This window comes from Scomber scombrus, chromosome 2, assembly GCF_963691925.1.
Source record: "Scomber scombrus chromosome 2, fScoSco1.1, whole genome shotgun sequence".
In the NCBI taxonomy this organism is placed as follows: domain Eukaryota; kingdom Metazoa; phylum Chordata; class Actinopteri; order Scombriformes; family Scombridae; genus Scomber; species Scomber scombrus.
The window spans coordinates 4,664,800-4,683,937 of NC_084971.1; the positions used below are offsets into that span (position 1 = coordinate 4,664,800).

The following is a 19,138-nucleotide window of genomic DNA, read 5'->3' on the forward strand; positions in this document are numbered from 1 at the left end:
GGAAGAATAGGAGAGAGAGAGAAGCACATTGAAAATAAACATTGAAGCTAGAAGGAAGGACTGGAATCTGTCATCTGGATGTCTACAGGCCCAGATTACCTGTGAGACGAGAAAGCACAGACAACTCCGGGGAAGAAGTTTAGGTTATTGAATGCGTTAGTAGTACATGAATGTTAATGGATATATAGATGGATGGATAGAGAGAGAGAGGAGGAGAGAGGATCTCAGTGCATCTTCGGAGTCCCCCGGCAGTCTAAGCACCACAAGTAGGCCTGCATGCTGGGAGCGCAGTGTTCTGGTAGGTACATAAGGTACTATAAGCTCTTTAAGATATGATGGAGCCTGACCATTAAGAGCTTTGAAAGTGAGGAGAAGGATTTTAAATTCTATTCTAGATTTTACAGGAAGCCAATGCAGCGAAGCCAAAATGGGAGTAATATGATCTCTCTTTCTATTTGTTGTCAGAACACGTGCAGCTGCATTCTGGACCAGTTGGAGAGTCTTTAGAGACTTGTTAAGACAGCCTGATAATAATGAATTACAATAGTCCAGCCTAGAAGTAACAAATGCATGGATTAGTTTTTCAGCATCATTTTGAGACAGGATGTGTGTGGAGGAGGTCAGGATTGATTGTTCCATTGATTGGGTTTTATGATATAGACTGATATGATTTTGTTATTTTTGTTCTGTTGGATCTGCATCTTCAATCTGTGTGTCATTTGGGATTTGTGTGTGTGTGTGTGTGTGTGTGTGTGTGTGTGTGTGTGTGTGTGTGTGTGTGTGTGTGTGTGTGTGTGTGTGTGTGTGTGTGTGTGTGTGAGAGAGAGAGAGAGAGAGAGAGAGAGAGAGAGAGAGAGAGAGAGAGAGAGAGAGAGAGAGAGAGAGAGAGAGAGAGAGAGCGTGTGTGTTCAGCATAGCCACAGAGCTCTTTCGAGCTCACAGAGAGGAGAGCCGAGCACACACACTCACACCACCACAGCTGATGCTTTTCTTACTGTGCATGGTTTGTGTATTCGCCACATTATAAATGTAAATATTTATGCGTTGTAGTGCGCATGCCTAACCAGAAGAGGGCAGCACATAGACTAATAAACTAATGTGGAAGTCAGACACACCCACCAACTCCCTGTTTATCAAACCCAATCTTCTGCCCTCTCACTCTTAATCTGTGTGTTTTAGGATGTGCTTCAAAACACCGAACAACTGCCATATATGTTTCTGCGATGTCTTCGGATACATTTACCTGACGCTCACTTGAACACTCGCCGTTGTGTTGTGTCTCCATTTCTTCTGCGGCGTTACAGGAAGAGCTGTGTAAAGTCTGTCTTGGTAAGTGTTAAATGGTGTTTACACACTGAGTCTTAGCAGTTATGTAGCTGAACAGTTTGAACATTAAATACAAAGTAGTTCGCTGCTAGTTAGCAGAGTGTTGCTAGCTTTAAGTAAGTGCGTAGTGCTTTCTCTAAGTTTCGTTTTCTAACCTAACTGTTTATCTCTTAAGTTGAAGTTAAATGGCATTTCAGTACAGCGGTGTCTCTAGGTGGGTTTAAATTAGTTAAATAGTTTCCCTCAACAGATTTTTAGTTAAAAAAACAAAAACAAAAAAAACCTGTATCAAATAGCGTAATATAGCACACAGGACGTTTACCAGAGCATCACAAACATTGTAGCCAATATGTGTTTATGACTGAAAAATCAAATGATATGACAATTATAAAATTACTCATAACTCATCAGTCATTAAAAGTGAGTCTGCATTGGTCAAATCCTTCACACTATTTATTGATTATTGTAGCTAGAATGTAACATTACAGTAAATCCTTCATTCATACATGATACAATGATGGTTATGATTGTACAGTAATGTGTCTATTGTGTATCCGCCACAACATTTTTATTCAAGATATATTAACCTTTTGATATTCACATCACTGGTAATAATGCAGTAAGCTGCAGTAATGTTTTCACACACTACTGACACTCACAACCTTTTGACACCAGTAAAAAAAAACACCCATTTCTTTTTCCTTTTTTTCTATATAGTAGAAATAATTTATTATTATTATTTATTTTCTAAATTAATCAATTAGTTGCTTGGTCTATAAAATGTCAGAAAATGGTGAAAAAAGCTGAAGGTTCAACCCTAAATGTTTTGATAGTCTCTATCAGCAGTCCACACACACACTTGGGTAAAGTTAGAAAGAGATTGGCAGATTCGAACTTCAGCGATCAATAGCTCATAAAGGAAACATTGTTAAAACATAAAAAATGTCTCTTTCCTATCGTGGTAAGGTAGACTATTGACTACAAACTCATTTTCGCCAAAACGAGTCGTCATCCAGGCTGCAGGAAATATATTGCTCTCTATGCGCTGCGGGCGGAGAGGCGAGCCCTTAGGGACCGTCTACAAAGTGCAGTACCAAAGCAAAAAATATTCAATATCTCCACTTTTATTCACTGTAGTCTCACCAAATTCACTCCACACACCAACGGTCACCTGATAATCACACTACAACAGTTATTTCATAAAAATGTTTATTGTGAAAAGTCGTCAATAGCGTTAATATTATACAGTGTAGAATGACCAAAATCATGCTACACAACAAGGGTCACCTGATAATCATACTACAACAGTCATTTCAGGAAAACATTTTTTTGCATATTTTTGGGGAATTTTATTGTGAAAAATCATCAATAGTGTTAATATTATACACTGTATACTCACCAAAATCATGCTACACAACAATAGTCGCCTGATAATCGTACTACAACAGTTATTTCAGGAAAACATTTTTTTGCATATTTTTGTGGAATTTTATTTTGAAATAGCGTCAATAGTGTTAATATTATACAGTGTAGGATGACCAAAATCATGCTACACAACAAGGGTCACCTGATAATTATACTACAACATTTACTTTGGGGAAATTAGTTTTGATATAATTTTGGAGATTTTTTATATTCAAAAATCTTCAATATCGTCAATATTATACAGTGTAGGATGACCAAAATCATGCTACACGACAAGGGTCACCTGATAATCGTACTACAACAGTTATTTCAGAAAAAATTGTTTTTGCATATTTTTGGGGAATTTTATTGTGAAAAATCGTCAATAGCGTTAATATTATACAGTGTAGGATGACCAAAATCATGCTACACAACAATTGTCACCTGATAATCGTACTACAACAGTTATTTCAGAAAAATTTGTTTTTGCATATTTTTGGGGAATTTTATTGTGAAAAATCGTCAATAGCGTTAATATTATACAGTGTAGGATGACTAAATCATGATACACAACAAGGGTCACCTGATAATCATACTACAACAATCATTTCAGAAAAAAAATCTTTTTGCATATTTTTGGGGAATTTTATTGTGAAAAATCGTCAATAGCGTTAATATTATACAGTGTAGGATGACCAAAATCATGATACACAACAAGGGTCACCTGATAATCATACTACAACAGTCATTTTAGAAAAAAAATCTTTTTGCATATTTTTGGGGAATTTTATTGTGAAAAATCGTCAATAGCGTTAATATTATACAGTGTAGGATGACCAAAATCATGCTACACAACAAGGGTCACCTGATAATCATACTACAAGACTTATTTCAGGGGGGGAAAAAATTGCATATTTTTGGGGAATTTTATTGTGAAAAATCGTCAATAGCGTTAATATTATACAGTGTAGGATGACCAAAATCATGATACACAACAAGGGTCACCTGATAATCATACTACAACAGTCATTTTAGAAAAAAAATCTTTTTGCATATTTTTTGGGAATTTTATTGTGAAAAATCGTCAATAGCGTTAATATTATACACTGTATACTCACTAAAATCATGCTACACAACAATGGTCACCTGATAATCGTACTACAACAGTCATTTCAGAAAAATGTGTTTTTGCATATTTTTGGGGAATTTTATTGTGAAAAATCGTCAATAGCGTTAATATTATACAGTGTAGGATGACCAAAATCATGATACACAACAAGGGTCACCTGATAATCATACTACAACAGTCATTTCAGGAAAACATTTTTTTGCATATTTTTGGGGAATTTTATTGTGAAAAATCATCAATAGTGTTAATATTATACACTGTATACTCACCAAAATCATGCTACACAACAATAGTCGCCTGATAATCGTACTACAACAGTTATTTCAGGAAAACATTTTTTTGCATATTTTTGTGGAATTTTATTTTGAAATAGCGTCAATAGTGTTAATATTATACAGTGTAGGATGACCAAAATCATGCTACACAACAAGGGTCACCTGATAATTATACTACAACATTTACTTTGGGGAAATTAGTTTTGATATAATTTTGGAGATTTTTTATATTCAAAAATCTTCAATATCGTCAATATTATACAGTGTAGGATGACCAAAATCATGCTACACGACAAGGGTCACCTGATAATCGTACTACAACAGTTATTTCAGAAAAAATTGTTTTTGCATATTTTTGGGGAATTTTATTGTGAAAAATCGTCAATAGCGTTAATATTATACAGTGTAGGATGACCAAAATCATGCTACACAACAATTGTCACCTGATAATCGTACTACAACAGTTATTTCAGAAAAATTTGTTTTTGCATATTTTTGGGGAATTTTATTGTGAAAAATCGTCAATAGCGTTAATATTATACAGTGTAGGATGACTAAATCATGATACACAACAAGGGTCACCTGATAATCATACTACAACAATCATTTCAGAAAAAAAATCTTTTTGCATATTTTTGGGGAATTTTATTGTGAAAAATCGTCAATAGCGTTAATATTATACAGTGTAGGATGACCAAAATCATGATACACAACAAGGGTCACCTGATAATCATACTACAACAGTCATTTTAGAAAAAAAACTTTTTGCATATTTTTGGGGAATTTTATTGTGAAAAATCGTCAATAGCGTTAATATTATACAGTGTAGGATGACCAAAATCATGCTACACAACAAGGGTCACCTGATAATCATACTACAAGACTTATTTCAGGGGGGGAAAAAATTGCATATTTTTGGGGAATTTTATTGTGAAAAATCGTCAATAGCGTTAATATTATACAGTGTAGGATGACCAAAATCATGATACACAACAAGGGTCACCTGATAATCATACTACAACAGTCATTTTAGAAAAAAAATCTTTTTGAATATTTTTGGGGAATTTTATTGTGAAAAATCGTCAATAGCGTTAATATTATACACTGTATACTCACTAAAATCATGCTACACAACAATGGTCACCTGATAATCGTACTACAACAGTCATTTCAGAAAAATGTGTTTTTGCATATTTTTGGGGAATTTTATTGTGAAAAATCGTCAATAGCGTTAATATTATACAGTGTAGGATGACCAAAATCATGATACACAACAAGGGTCACCTGATAATCATACTACAACAGTCATTTCAGGGGGGAAAAAAATTGCATATTTTTGGGGAATTTTATTGTGAAAAATTGTCAATAGTGTTAATATTATACAGTGTAGGATGACCAAAATCATGATACACAACAAGGGTCACCTGATAATCATACTACAACAGTCATTTCAGGGGGGAGAAAAATTGCATATTTTTGGGGAATTTTATTGTGAAAAATCGTCAATAGTGTTAATATTATACAGTGTAGGATGACCAAAATCATGATACACAACAAGGGTCACCTGATAATCATACTACAACAGTCATTTCGGAAAAAAAATCTTTTTGCATATTTTTGGGGAATTTTATTGTGAAAAATCGTCAATAGCGTTAATATTATACAGTGTAGGATGACCAAAATCATGCTACACAACAATTGTCACCTGATAATCATACTACAACAGTTATTTCAGAAAAATTTGTTTTTGCATATTTTTGGGGAATTTTATTGTGAAAAATCGTCAATAGCGTTAATATTATACAGTGTAGGATGACTAAATCATGATACACAACAAGGGTCACCTGATAATCATACTACAACAATCATTTCAGAAAAAAAATCTTTTTGCATATTTTTGGGGAATTTTATTGTGAAAAATCGTCAATAGCGTTAATATTATACAGTGTAGGATGACCAAAATCATGATACACAACAAGGGTCACCTGATAATCATACTACAACAGTCATTTTAGAAAAAAAATCTTTTTGCATATTTTTGGGGAATTTTATTGTGAAAAATCGTCAATAGCGTTAATATTATACACTGTATACTCACCAAAATCATGCTACACAACAATGGTCACCTGATAATCGTACTACAACAGTCATTTCAGAAAAATGTGTTTTTGCATATTTTTGGGGAATTTTATTGTGAAAAATCGTCAATAGCGTTAATATTATACAGTGTAGGATGACCAAAATCATGATACACAACAAGGGTCACCTGATAATCATACTACAACAGTCATTTTAGAAAAAAAATCTTTTTGCATATTTTTGGGGAATTTTATTGTGAAAAATCGTCAATAGCGTTAATATTATACACTGTATACTCACCAAAATCATGCTATACAACAAGGGTCACCTGATAATCATACTACAACAGTCATTTCAGAAAAATGTGTTTTTGCATATTTTTGGGGAATTTTATTGTGAAAAATCGTCAATAGCGTTAATATTATACAGTGTAGGATGACCAAAATCATGATACACAACAAGGGTTACCTGATAATCATACTACAACAGTCATTTCAGAAAAATGTGTTTTTGCATATTTTTGGGGAATTTTATTGTGAAAAATCGTCAATAGCGTTAATATTATACAGTGTATACTCACCAAAATCATGCTATACAACAAGGGTCACCTGATAATCATACTACTACAGTCATTTCAGAAAAATGTGTTTTTGCATATTTTTGGGGAATTTTATTGTGAAAAATCGTCAATAGTGTTAATATTATACAGTGTATACTCACCAAAATCATGCTATACAACAAGGGTCACCTCATAATCATACTACAAGACTTATTTCAGGGGGGGAAAAAATTGCATATTTTTGGGGAATTTTATTGTGAAAAATCATCAATAGCGTTAATATTATACAGTGTAGGATGACCAAAATCATGCTACACAACAAGGGTCCCCTGATAATCATACTACAACAGTCATTTCAGAAAAAAATCTTTTTGCATATTTTTGGGGAATTTTATTGTGAAAAATCGTTAATAGCGTTAATATTATACAGTGTAGGATGACCAAAATCATGATACACAACAAGGGTCACCTGATAATCATACTACAACAGTCATTTCCGAAAAAAAATCTTTTTGCATATGTTTGGGGAATTTTATTGTGAAAAATCGTCAATAGCGTTAATATTATACAGTGTAGGATGACCAAAATCATGCTACACAACAAGGGTCACCTGATAATCATACTACAAGACTTATTTCAGGGGGGGGGGGAAATTGCATATTTTTGGGGAATTTTATTGTGAAAAATCGTCAATAGCGTTAATATTATACAGTGTAGGATGACCAAAATCATGATACACAACAAGGGTCACCTGATAATCATACTACAGCAGTCATTTCAGAATAAAAATCTTTTTGCATATTTTTTGGGAATTTTATTGTGAAAAATCGTCAATAGCGTTAATATTATACACTGTATACTCACCAAAATCATGCTACACAACAATGGTCACCTGATAATCGTACTACAACAGTCATTTCAGAAAAACGTGTTTTTGCATATTTTTGGGGAATTTTATTGTGAAAAATCGTCAATAGCGTTAATATTATACAGTGTAGGATTACCAAAATCATGATACACAACAAGGGTCACCTGATAATCATACTACAACAGTCATTTTAGAAAAAAAATCTTTTTGCATATTTTTGGGGAATTTTATTGTGAAAAATCGTCAATAGCGTTAATATTATACAGTGTAGGATGACCAAAATCATGATACACAACAAGGGTTACCTGATAATCATACTACAACAGTCATTTCAGAAAAAAAATCTTTTTGCATATTTTTGGGGAATTTTATTGTGAAAAATCGTCAATAGCGTTAATATTATACAGTGTATACTCACCAAAATCATGCTATACAACAATGGTCACCTGATAATCATACTACAACAGTCATTTCAGAAAAATGTGTTTTTGCATATTTTTGGGCAATTTTATTGTGAAAAATCGTCAATAGCGTTAATATTATACAGTGTAGGATGACCAAAATCATGCTACACAACAATGGTCACCTGATAATCATACTACAACAGTCATTTCAGAAAAAAAATCTTTTTGCATATTTTTGGGGAATTTTATTGTGAAAAATCGTCAATAGCGTTAATATTATACAGTGTATACTCACCAAAATCATGCTATACAACAAGGGTCACCTGACAATCATACTACAAGACTTATTTCAGGGGGGAAAAAAATTGCATATTTTTGGGGAATTTTATTGTGAAAAATCGTCAATAGCGTTAATATTATACAGTGTAGGATGACCAAAATCATGCTACACAACAATTGTCACCTGATAATCGTACTACAACAGTTATTTCAGAAAAATTTGTTTTTGCATATTTTTGGGGAATTTTATTGTGAAAAATCGTCAATAGCGTTAATATTATACAGTGTATACTCACCAAAATCATGCTATACAACAAGGGTCACCTTATAATCATACTACAAGACTTATTTCAGGGGGGAAAAAAATTGTATATTTTTGGGGAATTTTATTGTGAAAAATCATCAATAGCGTTAATATTATACAGTGTAGGATGACCAAAATCATGCTACACAACAAGGGTCCCCTGATAATCATACTACAACAGTCATTTCAGAAAAAAAATCTTTTTGCATATTTTTGGGGAATTTTATTGTGAAAAATCGTCAATAGCGTTAATATTATACAGTGTAGGATGACCAAAATCATGATACACAACAAGGGTCACCTGATAATCATACTACAACAGTCATTTCAGAAAAAAAATCTTTTTGCATATGTTTGGGGAATTTTATTGTGAAAAATCGTCCATAGCGTTAATATTATACAGTGTAGGATGACCAAAATCATGCTACACAACAAGGGTCACCTGATAATCATACCACAAGACTTATTTCAGGGGGGGGGAAATTGCATATTTTTGGGGAATTTTATTGTGAAAAATCGTCAATAGCGTTAATATTATACAGTGTACGATGACCAAAATCATGATACACAACAAGGTTCACCTGATAATCGTACTACAACAGTCATTTCAGAAAAATGTGTTTTTGCATATTTTTGGGGAATTATATTGTGAAAAATCGTCAATAGCGTTAATATTATACGGTGTAGGATGACCAAAATCATGATACACAACAAGGGTCACCTGATAATCATACTACAACAGTCATTTCAGAAAAAAAATCTTTTTGCATATTTTTGGGGAATTTTATTGTGAAAAATCGTCAATAGCGTTAATATTATACAGTGTAGGATGACCAAAATCATGATACACAACAAGTGTCACCTGATAATCATACTACAACAGTCATTTAAAAAAAAAAAAATCTTTTTGCATATTTTTGGGGAATTTTATTGTGAAAAATCGTCAATAGCGTTAATATTATACACTGTATACTCACCAAAATTTTGCTACACAACAATGGTCACCTGATAATCGTACTACAACAGTCATGTCAGAAAAATGTGTTTTTGCATATTTTTGGGGAATTTTATTGTGAAAAATCATCAATAGCGTTAATATTATACAGTGTAGGATGACCAAAATCATGATACACAACAAGGGTCACCTGATAATCATACTACAACAGTCATATCAGAAAAAAAATCTTTTTGCATATTTTTGGGGAATTTTATTGTGATAAATCGTCAATAGTGTTAATATTATACACTGTATACTCACCAAAATCATGCTACACAACAATGGTCACCTGATAATCGTACTACAACAGTCATTTCAGAAAAATGTGTTTTTACATATTTTTGGGGAATTTTATTGTGAAAAATCGTCAATAGCGTTAATATTATAGAGTGTAGGATGACCAAAACCATGATACACAACAAAGGTCACTTGATAATCATACTACAACAGTCATTTCAGAAAAAAAAATCTTTTTGCATATTTTTGGGGAATTTTATTGTGAAAAATCGTCAATAGCGTTAATATTATACACTGTATACTCACCAAAATTATGCTACACAACAATGGTAACCTGATAATCATACTACAACAGTCATTTCAGAAAAATGTGTTTTTGCATATTTTTGGGGAATTTTATTGTGAAAAATTGTCAATAGCGTTAATATTATACAGTGTAGGATTACCAAAATCATGCTACACAACAAGGGTCACCTGATAATCATACTACAACAGTCATTTCAGAAAAAAAAAATCTTTTTGCATATTTTTGGGGAATTTTATTGTGAAAAATCGTCAATAGCGTTAATATTATACAGTGTAGGATGACCAAAATCATGATACACAACAAGTGTCACCTGATAATCATACTACAACAGTCATTTCAGAAAAAAAATCTTTTTGCATATTTTTGGGGAATTTTATTGTGAAAAATCGTCAATAGCGTTAATATTATACACTGTATACTCACCAAAATAATGCTACACAACAATGGTCACCTGATAATCGTACTACAACAGTCATTTCAGAAAAACGTGTTTTTGCATATTTTTGGGGAATTTTATTGTGAAAAATCGTCAATAGCGTTAATATTATACAGTGTAGGATGACCAAAATCATGATACACAACAAGGGTCACCTGATAATCATACTACAACAGTCATTTCAGAAAAAAAAAATCTTTTTGCATATTTTTGGGGAATTTTATTGTGAAAAATCGTCAATAGCGTTAATATTATACAGTGTAGGATGACCAAAATCATGATACACAACAAGTGTCACCTGATAATCATACTACAACAGTCATTTCAAAAAAAAAAAATCTTTTTGCATATTTTTGGGGAATTTTATTGTGAAAAATCGTCAATAGCGTTAATATTATACACTGTATACTCACCAAAATTATGCTACACAACAATGGTCACCTGATAATCGTACTACAACAGTCATTTCAGAAAAATGTGTTTTTGCATATTTTTGTGGAATTTTATTGTGAAAAATCGTCAATAGCGTTAATATTATACACTGTATACTCATCAAAATCATGCTACACAACAATGGTCACCTGATAATCGTACTACAACAGTCATTTCAGAAAAATGTGTTTTTACATATTTTTGGGGAATTTTATTGTGAAAAATCGTCAATAGCGTTAATATTATAGAGTGTAGGATGACCAAAATCATGATACACAACAAAGGTCACTTGATAATCATACTACAACAGTCATTTCAGAAAAAAAAATCTTTTTGCATATTTTTGGGCAATTTTATTGTGAAAAATCGTCAATAGCGTTAATATTATACACTGTATACTCACCAAAATCATGCTACACAACAATGGTAACCTGATAATCATACTACAACAGTCATTTCAGAAAAATGTGTTTTTGCATATTTTTGGGGAATTTTATTGTGAAAAATTGTCAATACCGTTAATATTATACAGTGTAGGATTACCAAAATCATGATACACAACAAGGGTCACCTGATAATCATACTACAACAGTCATTTCAGAAAAAAAAAGATCTTTTTGCATATTTTTGGGTAATTTTATTGTGAAAAATCGTCAATAGCGTTAATATTATACAGTGTAGGATGACCAAAATCATGATACACAACAAGTGTCACCTGATAATCATACTACAACAGTCATTTCAGAAAAAAAATCTTTTTGCATATTTTTGGGGAATTTTATTGTGAAAAATCGTCAATAGCGTTAATATTATACACTGTATACTCACCAAAATAATGCTACACAACAATGGTCACCTGATAATCGTACTACAACAGTCATTTCAGAAAAAAAAATCTTTTTGTATATTTTTGGGGAATTTTATTGTGAAAAATCGTCAATAGCGTTAATATTATACAGTGTAGGATGACCAAAATCATGATACACAACAAGTGTCACCTGATAATCATACTACAACAGTCATTTCAGAAAAATGTGTTTTTGCATATTTTTGGGGAATTTTATTGTGAAAAATCGTCAATAGCGTTAATATTATACAGTGTAGGATGACCAAAATCATGATACACAACAAGTGTCACCTGATAATCATACTACAACAGTCATTTCAGAAAAAAAATCTTTTTGTATATTTTTGGGGAATTATATTGTGAAAAATCGTCAATAGCGTTAATATTATACAGTGTAGGATTACCAAAATCATGATACACAACAAGGGTCACCTGATAATCATACTACAACAGTCATATCAGAAAAAAAATCTTTTTGCATATTTTTGGGGAATTTTATTGTGAAAAATCGTCAATAGCGTTAATATTATACAGTGTAGGATGACCAAAATCATGATACACAACAAGTGTCACCTGATAATCATACTACAACAGTCATTTCAGAAAAAAAATCTTTTTGCATATTTTTGGGGAATTTTATTGTGAAAAATCGTCAATAGCGTTAATATTATACACTGTATACTCACCAAAATAATGCTACACAACAATGGTCACCTGATAATCGTACTACAACAGTCATTTCAGAAAAAAAAATCTTTTTGTACATTTTTGGGGAATTTTATTGTGAAAAATCGTCAATAGCGTTAATATTATACAGTGTAGGATGACCAAAATCATGATACACAACAAGTGTCACCTGATAATCATACTACAACAGTCATTTCAGAAAAATGTGTTTTTGCATATTTTTGGGGAATTTTATTGTGAAAAATCGTCAATAGCGTTAATATTATACAGTGTAGGATGACCAAAATCATGATACACAACAAGTGTCACCTGATAATCATACTACAACAGTCATTTCAGAAAAAAAATCTTTTTGTATATTTTTGGGGAATTATATTGTGAAAAATCGTCAATAGCGTTAATATTATACAGTGTAGGATTACCAAAATCATGATACACAACAAGGGTCACCTGATAATCATACTACAACAGTCATATCAGAAAAAAAATCTTTTTGCATATTTTTGGGGAATTTTATTGTGAAAAATCGTCAATAGCGTTAATATTATACACTGTATACTCATCAAAATCATGCTACACAACAATGGTCACCTGATAATCGTACTACAACAGTCATTTCAGAAAAATGTGTTTTTACATATTTTTGGGGAATTTTATTGTGAAAAATCGTCAATAGCGTTAATATTATAGAGTGTAGGATGACCAAAATCATGATACACAACAAAGGTCACTTGATAATCATACTACAACAGTCATTTCAGAAAAAAAAAATCTTTTTGCATATTTTTGGGGAATTTTATTGTGAAAAATCGTCAATAGCGTTAATATTATACACTGTATACTCACCAAAATCATGCTACACAACAATGGTAACCTGATAATCATACTACAACAGTCATTTCAGAAAAATGTGTTTTTGCATATTTTTGGGGAATTTTATTGTGAAAAATTGTCAATAGCGTTAATATTATACAGTGTAGGATTACCAAAATCATGATACACAACAAGGGTCACCTGATAATCATACTACAACAGTCATTTCAGAAAAAAAAAATCTTTTTGCATATTTTTGGGGAATTTTATTGTGAAAAATCGTCAATAGCGTTAATATTATACAGTGTAGGATGACCAAAATCATGATACACAACAAGTGTCACCTGATAATCATACTACAACAGTCATTTCAGAAAAAAAATCTTTTTGCATATTTTTGGGGAATTTTATTGTGAAAAATCGTCAATAGCGTTAATATTATACACTTTATACTCACCAAAATAATGCTACACAACAATGGTCACCTGATAATCGTACTACAACAGTCATTTCAGAAAAACGTGTTTTTGCATATTTTTGGGGAATTTTATTGTGAAAAATCGTCAATAGCGTTAATATTATACAGTGTAGGATGACCAAAATCATGATACACAACAAGGGTCACCTGATAATCATACTACAACAGTCATTTCAGAAAAAAAAAATCTTTTTGCATATTTTTGGGGAATTTTATTGTGAAAAATCGTCAATAGCGTTAATATTATACAGTGTAGGATGACCAAAATCATGATACACAACAAGTGTCACCTGATAATCATACTACAACAGTCATTTCAAAAAAAAAAAATCTTTTTGCATATTTTTGGGGAATTTTATTGTGAAAAATCGTCAATAGCGTTAATATTATACACTGTATACTCACCAAAATTATGCTACACAACAATGGTCACCTGATAATCGTACTACAACAGTCATTTCAGAAAAATGTGTTTTTGCATATTTTTGTGGAATTTTATTGTGAAAAATCGTCAATAGCGTTAATATTATACACTGTATACTCATCAAAATCATGCTACACAACAATGGTCACCTGATAATCGTACTACAACAGTCATTTCAGAAAAATGTGTTTTTACATATTTTTGGGGAATTTTATTGTGAAAAATCGTCAATAGCGTTAATATTATAGAGTGTAGGATGACCAAAATCATGATACACAACAAAGGTCACTTGATAATCATACTACAACAGTCATTTCAGAAAAAAAAATCTTTTTGCATATTTTTGGGCAATTTTATTGTGAAAAATCGTCAATAGCGTTAATATTATACACTGTATACTCACCAAAATCATGCTACACAACAATGGTAACCTGATAATCATACTACAACAGTCATTTCAGAAAAATGTGTTTTTGCATATTTTTGGGGAATTTTATTGTGAAAAATTGTCAATACCGTTAATATTATACAGTGTAGGATTACCAAAATCATGATACACAACAAGGGTCACCTGATAATCATACTACAACAGTCATTTCAGAAAAAAAAAGATCTTTTTGCATATTTTTGGGTAATTTTATTGTGAAAAATCGTCAATAGCGTTAATATTATACAGTGTAGGATGACCAAAATCATGATACACAACAAGTGTCACCTGATAATCATACTACAACAGTCATTTCAGAAAAAAAATCTTTTTGCATATTTTTGGGGAATTTTATTGTGAAAAATCGTCAATAGCGTTAATATTATACACTGTATACTCACCAAAATAATGCTACACAACAATGGTCACCTGATAATCGTACTACAACAGTCATTTCAGAAAAAAAAATCTTTTTGTATATTTTTGGGGAATTTTATTGTGAAAAATCGTCAATAGCGTTAATATTATACAGTGTAGGATGACCAAAATCATGATACACAACAAGTGTCACCTGATAATCATACTACAACAGTCATTTCAGAAAAATGTGTTTTTGCATATTTTTGGGGAATTTTATTGTGAAAAATCGTCAATAGCGTTAATATTATACAGTGTAGGATGACCAAAATCATGATACACAACAAGTGTCACCTGATAATCATACTACAACAGTCATTTCAGAAAAAAAATCTTTTTGTATATTTTTGGGGAATTATATTGTGAAAAATCGTCAATAGCGTTAATATTATACAGTGTAGGATTACCAAAATCATGATACACAACAAGGGTCACCTGATAATCATACTACAACAGTCATATCAGAAAAAAAATCTTTTTGCATATTTTTGGGGAATTTTATTGTGAAAAATCGTCAATAGCGTTAATATTATACAGTGTAGGATGACCAAAATCATGATACACAACAAGTGTCACCTGATAATCATACTACAACAGTCATTTCAGAAAAAAAATCTTTTTGCATATTTTTGGGGAATTTTATTGTGAAAAATCGTCAATAGCGTTAATATTATACACTGTATACTCACCAAAATAATGCTACACAACAATGGTCACCTGATAATCGTACTACAACAGTCATTTCAGAAAAAAAAATCTTTTTGTACATTTTTGGGGAATTTTATTGTGAAAAATCGTCAATAGCGTTAATATTATACAGTGTAGGATGACCAAAATCATGATACACAACAAGTGTCACCTGATAATCATACTACAACAGTCATTTCAGAAAAATGTGTTTTTGCATATTTTTGGGGAATTTTATTGTGAAAAATCGTCAATAGCGTTAATATTATACAGTGTAGGATGACCAAAATCATGATACACAACAAGTGTCACCTGATAATCATACTACAACAGTCATTTCAGAAAAAAAATCTTTTTGTATATTTTTGGGGAATTATATTGTGAAAAATCGTCAATAGCGTTAATATTATACAGTGTAGGATTACCAAAATCATGATACACAACAAGGGTCACCTGATAATCATACTACAACAGTCATATCAGAAAAAAAATCTTTTTGCATATTTTTGGGGAATTTTATTGTGAAAAATCGTCAATAGCGTTAATATTATACACTGTATACTCATCAAAATCATGCTACACAACAATGGTCACCTGATAATCGTACTACAACAGTCATTTCAGAAAAATGTGTTTTTACATATTTTTGGGGAATTTTATTGTGAAAAATCGTCAATAGCGTTAATATTATAGAGTGTAGGATGACCAAAATCATGATACACAACAAAGGTCACTTGATAATCATACTACAACAGTCATTTCAGAAAAAAAAAATCTTTTTGCATATTTTTGGGGAATTTTATTGTGAAAAATCGTCAATAGCGTTAATATTATACACTGTATACTCACCAAAATCATGCTACACAACAATGGTAACCTGATAATCATACTACAACAGTCATTTCAGAAAAATGTGTTTTTGCATATTTTTGGGGAATTTTATTGTGAAAAATTGTCAATAGCGTTAATATTATACAGTGTAGGATTACCAAAATCATGATACACAACAAGGGTCACCTGATAATCATACTACAACAGTCATTTCAGAAAAAAAAAATCTTTTTGCATATTTTTGGGGAATTTTATTGTGAAAAATCGTCAATAGCGTTAATATTATACAGTGTAGGATGACCAAAATCATGATACACAACAAGTGTCACCTGATAATCATACTACAACAGTCATTTCAGAAAAAAAATCTTTTTGCATATTTTTGGGGAATTTTATTGTGAAAAATCGTCAATAGCGTTAATATTATACACTTTATACTCACCAAAATAATGCTACACAACAATGGTCACCTGATAATCGTACTACAACAGTCATTTCAGAAAAACGTGTTTTTGCATATTTTTGGGGAATTTTATTGTGAAAAATCGTCAATAGCGTTAATATTATACAGTGTAGGATGACCAAAATCATGATACACAACAAGGGTCACCTGATAATCATACTACAACAGTCATTTCAGAAAAAAAAAATCTTTTTGCATATTTTTGGGGAATTTTATTGTGAAAAATCGTCAATAGCGTTAATATTATACAGTGTAGGATGACCAAAATCATGATACACAACAAGTGTCACCTGATAATCATACTACAACAGTCATTTCAAAAAAAAAAAATCTTTTTGCATATTTTTGGGGAATTTTATTGTGAAAAATCGTCAATAGCGTTAATATTATACACTGTATACTCACCAAAATTATGCTACACAACAATGGTCACCTGATAATCGTACTACAACAGTCATTTCAGAAAAATGTGTTTTTGCATATTTTTGTGGAATTTTATTGTGAAAAATTGTCAATAGCGTTAATATTATACACTGTATACTCATCAAAATCATGCTACACAACAATGGTCACCTGATAATCATACTACAACAGTCATTTCAGAAAAAAAATCTTTTTGTATATTTTTGGGGAATTTTATTGTGAAAAATCGTCAATAGCGTTAATATTATACAGTGTAGGATGACCAAAATCATGATACACAACAAGTGTCACCTGATAATCATACTACAACAGTCATTTCAGAAAAAAAATCTTTTTGCATATTTTTGGGGAATTTTATTGTGAAAAATCGTCAATAGCGTTAATATTATACACTGTATACTCACCAAAATCATGCTACACAACAATGGTAACCTGATAATCATACTACAACAGTCATTTCAGAAAAATGTGTTTTTGCATATTTTTGGGGAATTTTATTGTGAAAAATTGTCAATAGCGTTAATATTATACAGTGTAGGATTACCAAAATCATGATACACAACAAGGGTCACCTGATAATCATACTACAACAGTCATTTCAGAAAAAAAAAATCTTTTTGCATATTTTTGGGGAATTTTATTGTGAAAAATCGTCAATAGCGTTAATATTATACAGTGTAGAATGACCAAAATCATGATACACAACAAGTGTCACCTGATAATCATACTACAACAGTCATTTCAGAAAAAAAATCTTTTTGCATATTTTTGGGGAATTTTATTGTGAAAAATCGTCAATAGCGTTAATATTATACACTTTATACTCACCAAAATAATGCTACACAACAATGGTCACCTGATAATCGTACTACAACAGTCATTTCAGAAAAACGTGTTTTTGCATATTTTTGGGGAATTTTATTGTGAAAAATCGTCAATAGCGTTAATATTATACAGTGTAGGATGACCAAAATCATGATACACAACAAGGGTCACCTGATAATCATACTACAACAGTCATTTCAGAAAAAAAAAATCTTTTTGCATATTTTTGGGGAATTTTATTGTGAAAAATCGTCAATAGCGTTAATATTATACAGTGTAGGATGACCAAAATCATGATACACAACAAGTGTCACCTGATAATCATACTACAACAGTCATTTCAAAAAAAAAAAATCTTTTTGCATATTTTTGGGGAATTTTATTGTGAAAAATCGTCAATAGCGTTAATATTATACACTGTATACTCACCAAAATTATGCTACACAACAATGGTCACCTGATAATCGTACTACAACAGTCATTTCAGAAAAATGTGTTTTTGCATATTTTTGTGGAATTTTATTGTGAAAAATTGTCAATAGCGTTAATATTATACACTGTATACTCATCAAAATCATGCTACACAACAATGGTCACCTGGTAATCGTACTACAACAGTCATTTCAGAAAAATGTGTTTTTACATATTTTTGGGGAATTTTATTGTGAAAAATCGTCAATAGCGTTAATATTATAGAGTGTAGGATGACCAAAATCATGATACACAACAAAGGTCACTTGATAATCATACTACAACAGTCATTTCAGAAAAAAAAATCTT

The 19,138-nt window shown here is 31.3% G+C and overlaps 1 protein-coding gene across 1 annotated transcript in view; it reads left to right on the top strand.

Moving 5' to 3' along the window:
• Positions 1-1,208: 1,208 nt before the first annotated feature.
• Positions 1,209-19,138, top strand: part of LOC133990702 (NACHT, LRR and PYD domains-containing protein 14-like) — a 103,457-nt gene continuing 85,527 nt past the window's right edge. The window contains exon 1 of the mRNA XM_062429105.1: positions 1,209-1,329. The gene's annotated coding sequence lies outside the window, so the exon portion shown is untranslated. The remainder of the gene's footprint in view (positions 1,330-19,138) is intronic.